The 15,048-nt window shown below is 42.0% G+C and overlaps 1 long non-coding RNA gene across 4 annotated transcripts in view; it reads right to left on the minus strand.

Annotated features, from left to right (window-relative positions):
• Positions 1–1,024: 1,024 nt before the first annotated feature.
• The window catches only part of LOC122241301, a 30,015-nt gene continuing 15,991 nt past the window's right edge, over positions 1,025–15,048 (minus strand). For 2 of the 4 annotated variants that reach the window (XR_006221362.1, XR_006221360.1), the window contains 3 exons: positions 3,834–3,960; positions 3,561–3,673; positions 1,025–1,151 (listed from right to left, as the gene is read on the minus strand). This is a non-coding gene — a long non-coding RNA (uncharacterized LOC122241301). Of the gene's footprint in view, positions 1,166–3,560; positions 3,674–3,833; positions 3,961–8,813; positions 8,943–15,048 lie in introns of all 4 variants that reach the window. The other 2 variants (XR_006221358.1, XR_006221364.1) reach the window with 2 other exon arrangements.

A 15,048-nucleotide genomic window follows, 5' to 3' on the forward strand; every position in this document is an offset into this window, starting at 1 on the left:
GGGAGAAAGAGACATTCAATTAGCGAATTCTGGGCTTTCTGAACACATTCATTTTCAAACAAACAACAGCAAACAAATTCTAATATCTTCCTGAATCAAACAATTCCATCCCGGGGTAGGTATTGAAAAAAAAAAAAAGTCCCACTACCCTTCTGAGCTCTTAGCTAAGACCCTTGTAATAAAAGACAGATTATGGGGTGCCTGGGTGGCTCAGTCAGACACTACTCGATTTCGGCTCAGGTCATGATCTCACGGTTCATGAGTTCAAGCCCCACGTCAGGCTCCGCGCTGACGGCACAGAGCTTGTGTGGGATTTTCTCTCTTTCCTGTGCTTTCTCTCTCTCAAAGTAAAAAAAAAAAATTAAAAAATTAAAAATAAAATGGCCACATTTCAACTGTATCAGTCAAGGACAAAAGAACCCTGGCCCTGTCCTTCCTATAATGGCAACAAAGCCTAATGCCAGCAGCCCTGGCTATGCCAGGGGTAAAGTCTCTCCATGTGTTTTTTCTGTTCATAAGGCCAGTCCTCATCTATTGCCCAAGGTTCCAAGTTTCTGGGTTTTTAGGAGGCTACTATTTATAGTTCTTTATTCCCACCCCAAAACAGAACCAACTGAAAAATAGTAGACCACAGTGTCTGCTCTTTTTATAGTCCTGAGCACATGGATTCAAATCTTTGGTTACAAGCAGTTCAGCCTGTAATTAGACAGGGTGAAAAGACGGGGTGGAAAGAGATAGGCTTCCTCGTTCAGTCACTAGTCCTAGAGGACTAGAAACTATCACACAGTCTCAGGTCAAAATGCGGTGTTCCTGAAGGTCATCAAAAAAGAGAAAAAGGGAAGGACTTGGCTGAGCACGTCCAGTCTTTCTTCCAAATTCATTAATTATAGACATCTCTCCTTCCCATAGAGAGGTGTGAATAAAGGGACAGGGATGTTACTCTAATTAAATCCCCTCTCATTGGAAATAGGAGACCAGAAGAGAAATGAAGTTTCCCCTAACATATAGTATGGGCTTACCAGAGTTTATTTAACACTTCCTCCATTGATGGATATTTAGATTCTTTCTAGGCTTTCACACAACAAACGAGTGTCAGAGAAGATCCTGTATGTTTCACCGTGCACACATGTAAGTTTCCTCAGGCAAGCTACCTGGAAGTGAATGTCTAGGTTGAATGTATAAACATTAAAAAATTTAATAAATACTGAGAATTTGCTTTCCAAAAAGGCTATACATGGTTTACACTTAAGCCAGAATGTGTAAACACCTGTTTCCCCACATCTTCATCAATGTTGGTTCTAACCGACCTTTTAAATTTTTGCCAATATGATAGGTAAAAAAGATACCTTTGTTTTGGTTTACAATATATGATTCTATCACTGGGGAGAATGAGAATCATTTTTAAAAGATTTTTTTCATGTTTATTTATTTTTGAGAGAGAGAGAGAACAAGCAGGGAAGGGGCAGAGAGAGAGGGAGACACAGAGTCTGAAGCAGGCTCCAGGGTCTCAGCTGTCAGCACAGAGCCCAACACAGGGCTCAAACTCACAAACTATGAGATCATGACCTGAGCCAAAGTTGGACACTCAGCTGACTGAGTCACCCAGACACCTAGAGAATGAGCATCTTTTTATGTTTGCTGGACATTTGTATTTCCTCTTCACAGAATTATCTGTTCATTTCCTTTGCCCATACTTCTCTTAGGTTATCTTTTCCTTATTCATTTGGCATTCTTTGTACATTTTGGATGCTAATATTTTGCCTTTTATATTTGTGACAATTACTCTTTCTAGCTTTGTAAGTTGTGTAGCTTTGGTGGTACAGAAATTTTATTTTTAGCAGGTTGTCATAATTTACTTTTTTAAAAAACTTCATTGTTTCTGCATTATTTTGTTAAGTAAGTTTTACTATTTCAAGATCCTTCCGTATTTCTTTCTTCCCCATTTTATTCAAATACTTTTATGATTTTGCTTTTGAAATAAATGTAAAAATCCATCAGGAACTTGCAATGGAGGTAAGGAAATCATTTTATTTAGTTTTTTACCGAATAGCTAATTTTCCATTTGTTCCCCCACTGATTTAAAATGCCATCTTTATCAGGACGCCTGGGTGGCTTAGTTGGTTAAGCGTCTGACTCTTGATTTGGGCTCAGGTCTTGATCTTATGGTGGTAAGTTTGAGCCCTGCATCAGGTTCTGTGCTGACATCACGGAGGCTGCTTGGGATTCTCTCTCTCCCTTTCTCTGTCCCTCCCCACCATGCACGTGTGCTCGCTCTCTCTCTCTAAAATAATAAAGTATATGCTTCAATGTCTTAAAAATAAATAAATAAATAAAATGCCATCTTTATCAATTACTGTCTTCCCCTGCTTGCACAGGTCCTGACGTGATTCTAACAGAGCTGGATAACTGGCTTCCTTGTCTATTACAGATTGGAAGCAAGAAAATAAATCAAGGACTTTATTTTAGAAAACAAGTCAAATGATGGCAAAAGGAAGTGAAAGCTGAACACAAAGAACACAGGTAAACAAAAGAGAGGAAGCTTTGTTGTTTTGCACAATAATAGATAAATATCCCAAGTCTTGAAGAAAAGACTGAAGAAGGTCACCTGGGTGACTCATCAGTTGAGTTTCTGACTCCTGATCTCAACTCAAGTCTTGACCTCAGGGTTGTGAATTCAAACCCTGCATTGGGCTCCACACTAGGTGAGAAGCCTACTTTTAAAAAAAGAAAAAAAAAGAAGAAGAAAGAAAGAAAAGACTGGATTATGTTTAGGCCCTTTTGAATTAAAAAAATTTTTTTTTAATGTTTATTTTTGAGAGAGATAGAGAGAGAAGTGGGGGGAGGGGCAGAGAGAGAGAAGGAGACAGAATCCGAAGCAGGCTCCAGGCTCTGAGCTGTCAGCATAGAGCCCGATGTGGGGCTTGAACCCATGAACCACGAGATCATGACCTGAGCCAAAGTTGGACGCTTAACCAACTGAGCCACCCAGGCATCCTGCCCTTTTGGTTTTTAAAACAGTTAACAAATTACATATTTTAAAACAATATCTATTTTTTTAAAGTGGTCAAAATAAACACTGTTTTGGCACTTGAAGGGGCAAGTTTCCATCACATGGAATTATCAGCTGCATGGGACCTTGATTCACATACTATGTGGGTACACTGAGTGTTGCTGTAATTATTAGATATGAAAAGAAGCCACGGTGGAACCAACCTCATAAATGCAGAGCAAGGAAGATCTTACCTGCAATTTTAAACAAACCTGAAAAAGACCTAGGAGCTTTATTTTTCCATGCCAGGCCTAGTTGCTACATTCACTGCCTGAGCACACAGCCCCCTTTACATTACAATTTGCAAACTCTACGTGCTCAAGTTCTCAGCCTTGGTGCTCCCTGCCAGAGACAGAAATGCCTGGCCCTGTAATTTGAGCTTCCACAGGCTCATATTTTAGCCTGGGGGCAAAAATCAAGGAGGCTCGAATTTTAGCCTAGAGGGTAAAAATCAAGGAATATGTATCAAAGTAACAGTAACAAAGGAACGATTCTGGCTGCGTGCCCCTACCTTTGAGATTTTAAGCTTCTCATTCAAGATGTTTCCATGGTAACTCACTTGTGCCTCCAAACAGCCTTGATGGGCCCTGTAGGAGATTGGGTTACTGCTCCTTCACTTCCTCCCTGCAAAAAAGGAAATATCCACAGCCTTTGCCTCGAGACCTTATAGGGTCTCCCAGTGCAGTACCTTTTCATGCCCCACTGATGTCGGGCTTGACTCTAGTTTGTTTGTCAACAGAATGTTAATGAACATCACCTATGCAGAGGCTTTAAATGTGCTTACAAGGTCTGGCTTGACTTGGTTTGGCTTCTTGGACCTCAGCCATCCGCTGTGAGAAGTTGCTGATCTCGGCTTAAGAGACATGGGGAGTTAACTTGAACCAGACTCAGCCTGAAGCCTATATTGGGACCTATAGTGAGAAACATAAATGTGGTGTTGATGTTGATATAAGCCTCTGAAATTTGAGTTTATTTGTTTATGCAAAACCATTGCAATAAAACCTGACTGATCCAGCCCCTACTTTTTAGAAGTAGAATTGCTCTAAAATATATAATGTATTACCTGTCTTAAAAATCGAAGGGTCTTCAACGTAATTCAATCCAGCCCCTTGTTGGGCACATCCCTGGTGTTTACCATGCAGCTGGTGTGTCATTCCAATAGTCCTTACTCACCAGACACATGCTGTGACTCTTGCTGCACGGGTCTTCACTCTCCCCACCATGGCTGGTGTCCCCACCACCCCCTGTAACATCTCCCATGTCTCTGTGGTCACAGGTAAGGTACAACTCCGCTCAGCTCCCACTGAAGTGAAACGCTTACTTTCTTCCAACCTGGGTTAAATTGTACAAGGTCACAAAATAGAGCCACCCTACGCTGCTGTCTGCAGCTCTGAAGCTTAACTAATTTTTTCTTTTTAGCACAAGACTCCTCGCCCCAGGAGATAGTTACAAGATAGCTGGACCTAAAGATCATTTGAGACTCTGGGCTGCCTTCAAACCCTCTCTCCTCAGCAACCTCAACAGTGTCCCAGGGCAAGTAGGAGTGCTCCTGTTGGGGTGGGCTGCTTTCCTCTCAGAATACCATCAGGAAGGTTAAAGCAAAGTTAATGATCTCTGATTGAATGTGGTACAGCCCTGGGGTGTCAGTCCCCATGTACCAGGCACCAGGCTCTTGTGAGAGAACAATCCCTGGTAACACATGTGGAAATTCACATGAACTCCATAGCACACGCCTGCACTCTGACATTCGAAGCAGAATAACAGACTGGTATTTCCTTTTTTCTTTTCTTTTCTTTTCTTTTCTTTTCTTTTCTTTATCTTAAGTTTATTTATTTTGAGACAGACAGACAGAGAGAGAGAGAGAGAGAGAGCACTTCATCAGGGGAGGGACAGAGAGACAGGGAGAGAGAGAATCCCAAGCAGCCTCTGAGCTGTCATCACATAGCCTGACACGGAACTAGATCTCACAACTGTGAGATCATGACCTGAGCTGAAATCAAGAGTTGGAGGCTTAGGAGCGCCTGGGTGGCTCAGTCAGTTAAGCATCTGATTTCAGTTCGGGTCATGATTTCACTGTTTGTGGGTTTAAGCCCTGCATTGGGCTTTGTGCTGATGGCCCAGAGCCTGAAGCCTGCTTCACATTTTGTTTCCCTCTCTCTCTGCCCCTCCCCTGTTCATGCTCTGTCTCTCTCTGTCTCTCTCTGTCTCTGTCTATCTCTCTCTCTCTCAAAAATAAATAAACATTAAAAAAAAAAAAGAAAGAATCATAGGTTTAACTGACTGATCCACCCAGGTGCCCCCGGGCTGACATTTTCATTTTCCCATTCTTAGAGAAGATAAGTCTGTATCAGATTAATCTTGGAAGATTCATTCATTCATTCGCTCAACAAATACTTATTCACCTACTGAGTTAAGCCCTAGAGATAGAACAGTGAAAGGCATAAAGTCCTTGCCCCTGTGAATCTTATACTCCTGGGAGGAGGAGGGGAAGGAAATAGAAAACAAAGAAATAAACACATGAACATATCATTTTAAGTGGTGATAAGTGCTATACAAAAGAAGGAGGGTAAATGATAAGAAGAGTTAGGGCTCTTTCACATAGGGCAGAGAGAAAGCATCTCTGAGAACCTAACATCTAGGTAGGCACTGGAATCAAGGGAGGGAACAAGCCATAAAGTTTTAAGAAAGAACCATCTAGAATGAGAAGAGCAAATACTAGGACCTGAGGTTTGAGCAAACATTCAAAGAACATCATAAAAGCCAGTGGCTAGAGGAGAATGAGCCAAGAGGAGTGGGAAACAGAGGGTAGACAGGGGTTCAGGTCCTAGAGGAGATTGTCAGCCATGTGAGGAATTTGAACTTTATTACAAGTAGAAGAGGAAGCCACTAGAGAGACTTGAGAGGGAAATAGGGAGGTGACTTATAATCTGATTAATATCTTTAAAACCTAATCTTCACCAATACAAAAGACAAGTTGGAAGCTTACTGCAGTAGCCCAGATGAGAGATATTAGTGGCTTGGACCAAGTGGTAGTGGTACAATGATGAGCAGGACTCAGATTTGAGGAATATTTCAAGGTAGGGTCCATAAGACTTAGTAAGCAACTGGATGTGGAGAGTAAAGAAAAGAGAAGCATCAGGGAGGACTTCTTGGGAAGGGCAGGGTGTGGTGGGGTGTGTCTTGAGGAAACAACTCAAGCCCTGATGCACGGTAGCTGAAGAGCTGAAGCTCATTTCTTTATTGAGATGAGAATGTTCACGAAAACAGCTGAATATTTCAGTTGGCAATGAGGAGAGAGGCCTCGGCTGGAGGTGTGAACCCGGGAATCATCACCTTTTAGATGAGTGTGAAGCTGTGAAGCAGGGTGAACTCTTGAGGGAGAAAATGTAGTAAGAGAAGGTAGTTGAGGAGAGTCTGATGTATCTGGAGTCTCACAATCTGGAAGACGTCCTAAAAAATGTAGATAGTTCTCCATTTGGATGTAATGGTGGATTCATGTTCTCGAGGGCAGGGGCCCTGTCTTAATCATCTTGGTGACCCTTCCAGGTTTTCATAAGTCCTGGTGTCTGGCCCCTGTCTCTATAGCAGGGAGAGTCTCAACTGAGGTTTCAGCTGGGAACCTGAAGGAGCAAAACCAACTCCGGACTGAGTTGCAGCCAGAAACCAGAGGTGAGCTGATAATTTACTTTGTGTCATACGTGGTACGAGTTTGGTTCTGTGACCAAAATGACAATTATGTTGTGTGGGAGGAGGAAAATGGAGATGAAAATTTCTTAGCATTTGAAATTTTCAACTATCTTTTGAGTGAACCTCTGAGTTTTTAAATAAGTCTTTTATGGTTGATAGGGTAGAAATAATTACCTACAATGAAATTTTGCTGAACATATTATAATTTTTTAAATATTTTTATTTGTGGAGAATTTCCAACTCACACAAAAGTAGATCAAATAGTATGAGCCCTCTCTGTATCACTTAATCCCCAAAATTATCAACCCATGACAATCCTGCCCCATCCACATCTTCATCCACTTTCTCTCTTGCCAAATTATTTTGAAGTAAATCTCAGACATAACATTATTTCATCCTTAAAATTTTGAGTACATTTCTTTAAAAGATAGTTTTTAGGGGCACCTGGGTGGCTCAGTCGGTTAAGCATCAGACTCAGCTCAAGTCATGATCTCGTGTGGTTCGTGGGTTCGAGCCCCAGGTCAGGCTCTGTGCTGACAGCTCAGAGCCTGGAGCCTGCTTTAGATTCTGTGTCTCCCTCTCTATCTGCCCCTCCCCTGCTCGTGCTCTATCTCAGTCTCTCTCTCTCTTAAAAATAAATAAATATTTAAAAAAATTTTTTAAGATAAGTTTTTAGGGGCCCCTGGGTGGCTCAGTTGGTTAAGCATCTGACTCTTGATTTTGGCTCAGGTCATGATCTCCTGGTGTCAGTCTAAGCCCTGCATCAGGCTCCATGCTGCCAGTACAGAGGCTGCTTGAGATTCTCTCTCTCCTTCAGATTCTCTCTCCGTTCCCCCCACCACTCACAATCTCTTTCTCTTTCTCAAAATAAATACATAAACTTTAATTAAGTAAATAAAAAGCTAAGCTTTTATTGATTTATTTTATTAAAAAATGTTTTTAATCTTCACTTATTTTTGAGACAGAGAGAGAGAGCACAAGCAGGGGAATGGCAGAGAGAGAGCAAGATACAGAATCTGAAGAAGGCTCCAGGCTCTGAGCTGTCAGCACAGAGCCCGACCTGGGGCTCGAACCCACGAACCACACGAGATCATGACTTGAGCTGAGTCTGATGCTTAACCGACTGAGCCACCCAGGTGCCCCTAAAAGATAAGCTCTTAAAACATAACCACAACACAACCATTACACTTTTAAAAAGTGCTTAATAATGTCAAATGTCCCGTCAGTGCTTACATTTCCAATTGTCTCATAAATACTATGGATTTTTCTTTTTTCACTTTTTGGATTTTTTTTTTTTAATGGGATTCAAATAATGTCCACACATTGCAAATGGTTGCTATGTTTTTAAAAATCTCTTTTAATCATAGGATTTTCTTCTACTTCTTTTTATAACACTTCCAATTTATCTGTTGAAGAAACTAGGTTGTTTATGCTGAATAGTTTCCAATAGTCATGGATTTTGCTTATTGTATCACATGGTTTATTAAACATGTTCCTTTGTCCTCTGCATTTTCTATAACTGGTAGTTGGAATTGGATCATTATTTTTAATATAACATTTTTTAATATAAATATTTTGAAAAAGGACCAAAAAATATAGAAAAGCACCATTTACTCAAAGTTCCACCATCCTTTTGAAGAGTAGAGAATAGATGGAAGTTCTCCCTTCCCGTCCTGGAATCACACCTTTCAGGAGTAACCACAGGTAACAATTTGGGACTTGGAGTATATAGTTCCAATTCAAAAATGAAGAAGTAGTGATGGTTAATTTTATGTGTCAACTTGACTGGGTCATGGGGTGCCCAGACTTTTGGTCTAAGCTTATTCCGGGTAAGTCTGTGCGGTGTTTTTGGATAAGATTAGCATTTGAATCAGTAGATTGGGTAAAGCAGATTGCCCTCCCGCATGTAGATGCCCTTCATCGAATCAACAATAGAACAAAATACACTGACCCTCTTTCAGGTAAAAAGGAATTTCTCTTGCCTGATTGCTTGAGCTGGGACTGGTCTTTTTCCAGCCTTTGGACTCAAACTGAAACATTGGTTTTTGAGCCTCTGGGCTTTTGCACTGAAACTTACACCATCAACTCTTCTGGTTCTTAGGCCTTTGGACCTTGTCTGGAATTACACATCACCTCTCCTGGCCCTCCAACTTGCCAGCTGAAGATCTTGAGACTTCTTATCCTCCATAATTGCATGAGCCAATTCCTATAATAAGTATATACGTCATATATCATCCATATATGATATACATACATATCTCCTATTGGTTCTGTTCCTCTGGAAAACCCAAAACAGAAGACTAAGCAGAGAGAATGGAACTTGAGCTAACCTTGAAGGCTGGGTGGCATTTAAATGGTTAAAGATGAGGGGAGATAGTATGCCAGGAAAGCAAAGTGGAAGTGTCTGGAATATGAATATGTTACGTGGGGTTCAGAGGGGAGGTTGGGCAGACTGCAGCTAAGATTTGGGATTGTTGAGTTATGCAGAGTTTTGGAGGCCAGGGTAAGGAATAAGTACACTGTCCCACAGGCAAACAAGAATCATTGTCTACTCTTAACAAGATAAAGAGGCAGGTATTGAAGAAGTCCAATGTGTATGCAAAACGGCTCAAAGCAGTAGGATTTGTTGGGCAAGTTCCACTGTGGAATTCTGAAGGAACCCAAGATTCTCATTATCAACCGGGTGTCAGAAGGGTCACGTACACGTTAAGAAATGCATTTGCGGGGCGCCCGGGTGGCTCCGTTGGTTAAGTGTCCGACTCTCGATTTCTGCTCAGGTCATGATCTCACGAACTGTGAGATGGAGCCCCGAGTCAGGCTCTGTACACGGAGCCTGCTTGGGATTCTCTCCTGTCTCCCTCTGCCCCTCCCTCGTGCTCACACGCACACGCGTGCTCTCTCTCTTTCTCTCAAAATAAATAAAGCAAACTTAACAAAAAAAAAGGAAGAAAGAAAGAGATACATTTGGGAACCCTCCAAAAGGGAGCTACAAGGTAAATGAGGGCTGTCCAGAGCTGTACCTCAGCATAGACACACACTCACACCTTGGCTCTGTGACTCTCCTGCTTTCCGCCTCTTTCGGCTCTCTGGTTCTCATCCTTAGAATGCACCTGTATCTGTGTCTCCTTGACTTCTGGTGCATTCTGGTTGCCAGTCCTTGCTCAAGAGTTTGCTTTGTGTCTGTGCTTATCTGCTTGGCTTACATGAGAGGCAAAATTGGGTACAGTGGTTAAGTATCTCTGGAGCCATATTGTCGGCATGTAAATCCCAGCTCTGCCTCGTCACTCAGTCAGTAGACTGCTTTCCTCAGTCGGCTGATTCAAAGATGTTAACCTCATCCAAAAACACCCTCACAGCATATCCGGAATAAGGTCTGGCCAAATGTCTGTGCACCCTACAACCAAGTCAAGGTGACACAGAGTGTGATCTGAGGCAAGCGTCTTAAACTTCCTGAGCCTCGGTTTCCTCATCTGTAAAGTGGGGAGAGTACTAGCAACTTACATGACAGGATTAAAAAGATGACACATGTTCTCCTGTCTCTCTGCCCCTTCCCCTGCTCTCACTCTGTCTCTCTCTCTCTCTGAAAAATAAATAAACATTAAAAAAAAAATTTAGGGAGTATGGGCTAAATGGGTAAGGGGCATTAAGGAATCTACTCCTGAAATCATTGTTGCACTATATGCTAACTAACTTGGGTGTAAATTAAAAAAGAAAAGAAAAGAAAAAGAAAAAAAATTTAAAGACAATATGGCACATGTGCAGTGCTTAGAACAGGCTTAACACAACAGTAAGTTATTTTTTATTAAAACATATGCAAAACATGTGGTCTCTGCCACCACTGCTCTATTCCACTGCTGAAGTAACCCGTGGCCCTGAATGTCTGCCTTTCCTATCCAGAGCTGTGTGCTGCACTCACTCAGAGAGCTTCCCTGGGAATGCTGGATTTCTGCACTTGCTAAGCTGGTTTTCCATCCCTCGCCCCCAGCTGAGCACCTGCAATGGGAGAAGAGATGCATGGTATCTGTCCCTGTCACTGCTCAGCTGTGGGCCTTGAGGCCTTTTTCCAGCAGGCTGAGCTGACTCTGACCGAGAATGGAAGGGTACTGGGAATACCCAAGCCACCACGGAAGGGATCTGGAATCCATCAGGCTGCCACAGGCCTAGCATCTGCTGTGCTTGAACTTCTCAAACCCCTAAGCCACAAGCATGCCCCTTTAAGCCTCAGGGCTCTGCCTCTACCTCCCATTCCTGGGCTGGAGTAAGAGTTGTCCCCTAGACAAGTCAGGAGTGTATGTGACACCCTGCCCTCTCTGGCCCAAAAGAGCTCTCCCCTGTTTTCCTTTAAAGGCTTTATTGACTTTTCCTTTCACATTTAAATTTGCAATCCAGCTGAAATTGATCCTGCCTTTAGTTCAAACGTTCTGCCTAGAACTGAATTGAAAATGGTTGGATTTCCTTCATGAGACAATGGTGTCTGTCCAGACTATTCCCGCACTTCCTGCTTCTTCACCTTCCAGAGCTGAGTTTGTTTCCATCCAGTTCCGAGCCTGATCCTCCAGGTTTCCTGCTATGCATGTGAGCTTTCTATAACCTCTTCCAAAGTTCCCTGTGGATTTCATCAGCCAGAGTTTGTTTCTACTGCTTGTGATCAAAGATCCTTAATTTTTATACCCCCAGAGAAGTGAATGACTGAGGTCCAGCTATCTGGGGTGAAGGTGGTGGAAATGAAAACATTTGAAGATATCAAGTTTTTGAAAAAGTATGTAGATTACTATTGGTGAAATTCTAATCTATCACATTTACTTTCTTTATTCAGGGGACTAGAAATACCCATCCCTAGGACTTGCCTAGGAATTGGGCAACATGGATAACTGTGAAGTTGTTTGTGATGGAGACAGTAGGCATTGGTGAACAAAGAATGCATGCACGGGGAACTCAGGAAATTTCCAATAGGCTACTGTACATGGTCATAAGTTGTAGACTTTTTGGGATACAGCAGGTCTTTTTATGGCAGAAGCAAGGCCACCCACACTCAGCCTATCCTATGATGGCTAAGATAATCAAGGACATTGTCTGTGCGTACAGCCCATTCACTAGGAGTCCCAAGCTCTGGAGGTCCATGAAGGAGAATGTGAGAGAATGTCAGGCCTGACTGGCTAGAGAAACATGATTTCACTATGGCTGAGAGTACCATAATCACATCTTTGGTATCTCCTGCAACCGACATATTCCCCAGGCTACTACCAAGCTGGGACCACCTAATCATCCCACAGAGAAGGAATGGCAGACACTATTTATAGCCTACTTGGCAGCTGTTATGAATAGAATGTTTGTGTCCCCCACACACCCAACGCCTTCCCATTCATATGTTGAAGACTTAACCCCCAACGTGATAATATTTGAAGATGAAGCCTTTGGGAAGTAATTAGGGTTAGAAGAGGTCACGAGAGTGGTGCCCTCATGATGGAATCAATGCCTTTACAAGAAGAGACTTTGGAAAAGTTGCTCTCTTTCTCTCTCTCTCTGCCCCTCTCTCCCATCACACATGCCTAGGAAAGGGAAAGCATGTGAGAGCACAGCATGCCTGTTTCCAAACAAGAAGAAAACACTTAACAGAAACTGAACCCTGCTGCACCTTGACATTGGACTTTATGGCCTCCAATTTGCTGTTGCTTAAGCCACCCAGTCTACAGTATTGTTATGGTAGCCCTCGCAGACTAATACAACAGCCATTCTCTTTCTTTCCTAACAGAACCTTATTTTGTAATGGGTGGAAACCTCTGGAAAAAGAAGCCCAGGGGATCAACAATTATTTGTGTAAGACAATCATTGTGCTACTATTCCCCGTTTTCAATAATGGGTTTAGGGGTAGGCACATCAATCAATTATGGTCAATGAGATGGGAAAGAAAATTGGCTACAGATAAAAAACCATTAAAAAAAAAAATCCTTTTTCCTCTGCCCCTTGTTTCCTCTGGCAGAGTTGGAACATCAGCCGCCATCTTGTGACCAGGAGAAAACATATATGAGGAAGAAAAGCTAATGGGCTTTCACCCTGATGATGGTGAAGCCAAGGGTGTTTAATGATACTAAGCCATTTAACCAATCCTGAGACTTTGTGTTAAGTAAGCAATAAATGTCCTTATTGTTCATACTTACTGGTCAGCTTCGTGTTATTTGAAGCTGAATGTAATCTCACTAATACTGGAGGCTACCAGACTTCTCCCCAGGCAGGCTGAATTCCAACAGCCATTTAGCCAACGGAAGACTGCATCATGTCTCTATGCCTGTGATACAGGTTTTTGGCAAAACGGTGTTCTCCTTTTGGATTATGGAGCAAGACGCCATAATCATTAAGAGGTATAAATTTGGAATAAGATGCCTGGGTTCAAATCCTGGCTTTTAAGCTTATTAACTGTGTGACCCTGGGAATGTTATTTAACCTCTCTGTGTCTTAGTTTCCTTCTCCATCAAAACCTGGGAATAATAATAGTACCTACCTCATTGGGCTGTTAAAAGAATAAAATGAGATAATGCCTGTAAAGTGCTTTGCACAGGGTTGGTGTATAGCCTGGCATATAATAATCTATCAAATGTTAGTTATATTCCATGGCAGAAGAAGAGGTAGAAGGTCTCCAGCATTCACTGCAAGAATGTCCTGCATGGATTTGTGCAACTCTTGATCATACACACTGACAAATTAATGGGGCCCTCTTTTCTGGAACATCTGGAGTCTTATTTATGAAAACAAAGTAGGCAGGTGGCACCTGGGTAACTCAATTGGTTAAGCCACCAATTCCTGGTTTCAGCTTAGGTCATGATCTCATGGCTCGTGAGTTCAAGCCCAACATCAGGCTCTGCACTGACAGTGTGCAGACTGCTTGGGATTCTGTCTGCCTCTCTCTCTCTGCCCCTCCCCCACTTGCTCTCTATCTCTCTCTCTCTAAAAAATAAATACATAAACATAAAAACAAAACAAAGCGGGGCTCTCAGGGCAGAGGTAGGGACATAGCTTGAAATTGCAGGCATAATTTTCACTTGTTTGTCCAAGAACATTACCAATCTCCTCTGATAGACCCTCAACCTCAGGCACCAACCACAAAACAACCCAAATCTTCATTAAGATTTCAGGGAGGCTAATTTGAGACAGGTCTACAGTGCAGTGAGTGGAGAAGCTCTGAAGACCTGAGAGAGCTTATTCAAATTGCTATGCCCAACAAATTACATTGATGCACAGATGATTCTTGACCAAAGTATTGCTGTTGCCTGGGGGAATATTGGAAAACTGTGGTTATTGCAATGACACCACTAGCATATAATGGTCAGGGGCCACAGATGTTAGACACCCTTCAATACACAGGGCAGTCCTGGACCACAGTGGATTGTCTTGCCTCCTGCATGACTTTATATCAAGTTGGACGTTCATGTACGTGTAAAGCAAGTTTGTAATGATTTAAGCCTATAATCTAAGTTGGCTTTGACAAATACAAAATATTTTTGCATAGTTTTAACATGCTCTAGATTTGAAAGAGATGTCATTATTGTGTAAATAGAAGGATGGTTGTATTGTGTTCTATTTAAAATTCTAGCACAGAGTTTTTTACCATTTCAGAAAAGCACATCACCAGTGCCCGAGTAATTAGCCAATTATGTTACCTGATGCCATCTGAACCTGCAACTGCTGCATTCCTAGAGATTTTCACACTGGGTGCAGGAACCTGATGTACTCACTTAATGTCTTCCAGAGTAGTCATGACCAAACATTTATACGTTGAAATACACAGTCTATTAATTACACATTGTATTTTATCATACACAGTATATTCTACTATAAAGTTTCCCCCTCTCCTTTTTTCTTTATACTTCAACTAATGCATTATTGATTTTTTAAATTATAAAATTAAAATTTTGGGGCGCCTGGGTGGCTCAGTCGGTTAGGCGTCCGACTTCAGCTCAGGTCACGATCTCGCAGTCCGTGAGTTCGAGCCCCGCGTCAGGCTCTGGGCTGATGGCTCAGAGCCTGGAGCCTGCTTCGGATTCTGTGTCTCCCTCTCTCTCTGCCCCTCCCCCGTTCATGCTCTGTCTCTCTCTGTCTCAAAAATAAATAAAACGTTAAACAAAAAAAATTAAAAAAAAATTTTATTTTAAAAGGAAAAAAATTAATTATACATGTAGTATGTACAATTTTAATTTCAGGAGATACAGAGAATGTCACAAAACCCTTGTTATGAAAAGGGGGTGTTTGGGTTTGATAAAGTGGAGAACTACTGATCTGTGGTGACTTTTTTTTAATGGAAATTTTATATTGAAGTA

This window comes from Panthera tigris, chromosome A1 (genome assembly GCF_018350195.1).
Source record: "Panthera tigris isolate Pti1 chromosome A1, P.tigris_Pti1_mat1.1, whole genome shotgun sequence".
NCBI lineage: Eukaryota > Metazoa > Chordata > Mammalia > Carnivora > Felidae > Panthera > Panthera tigris.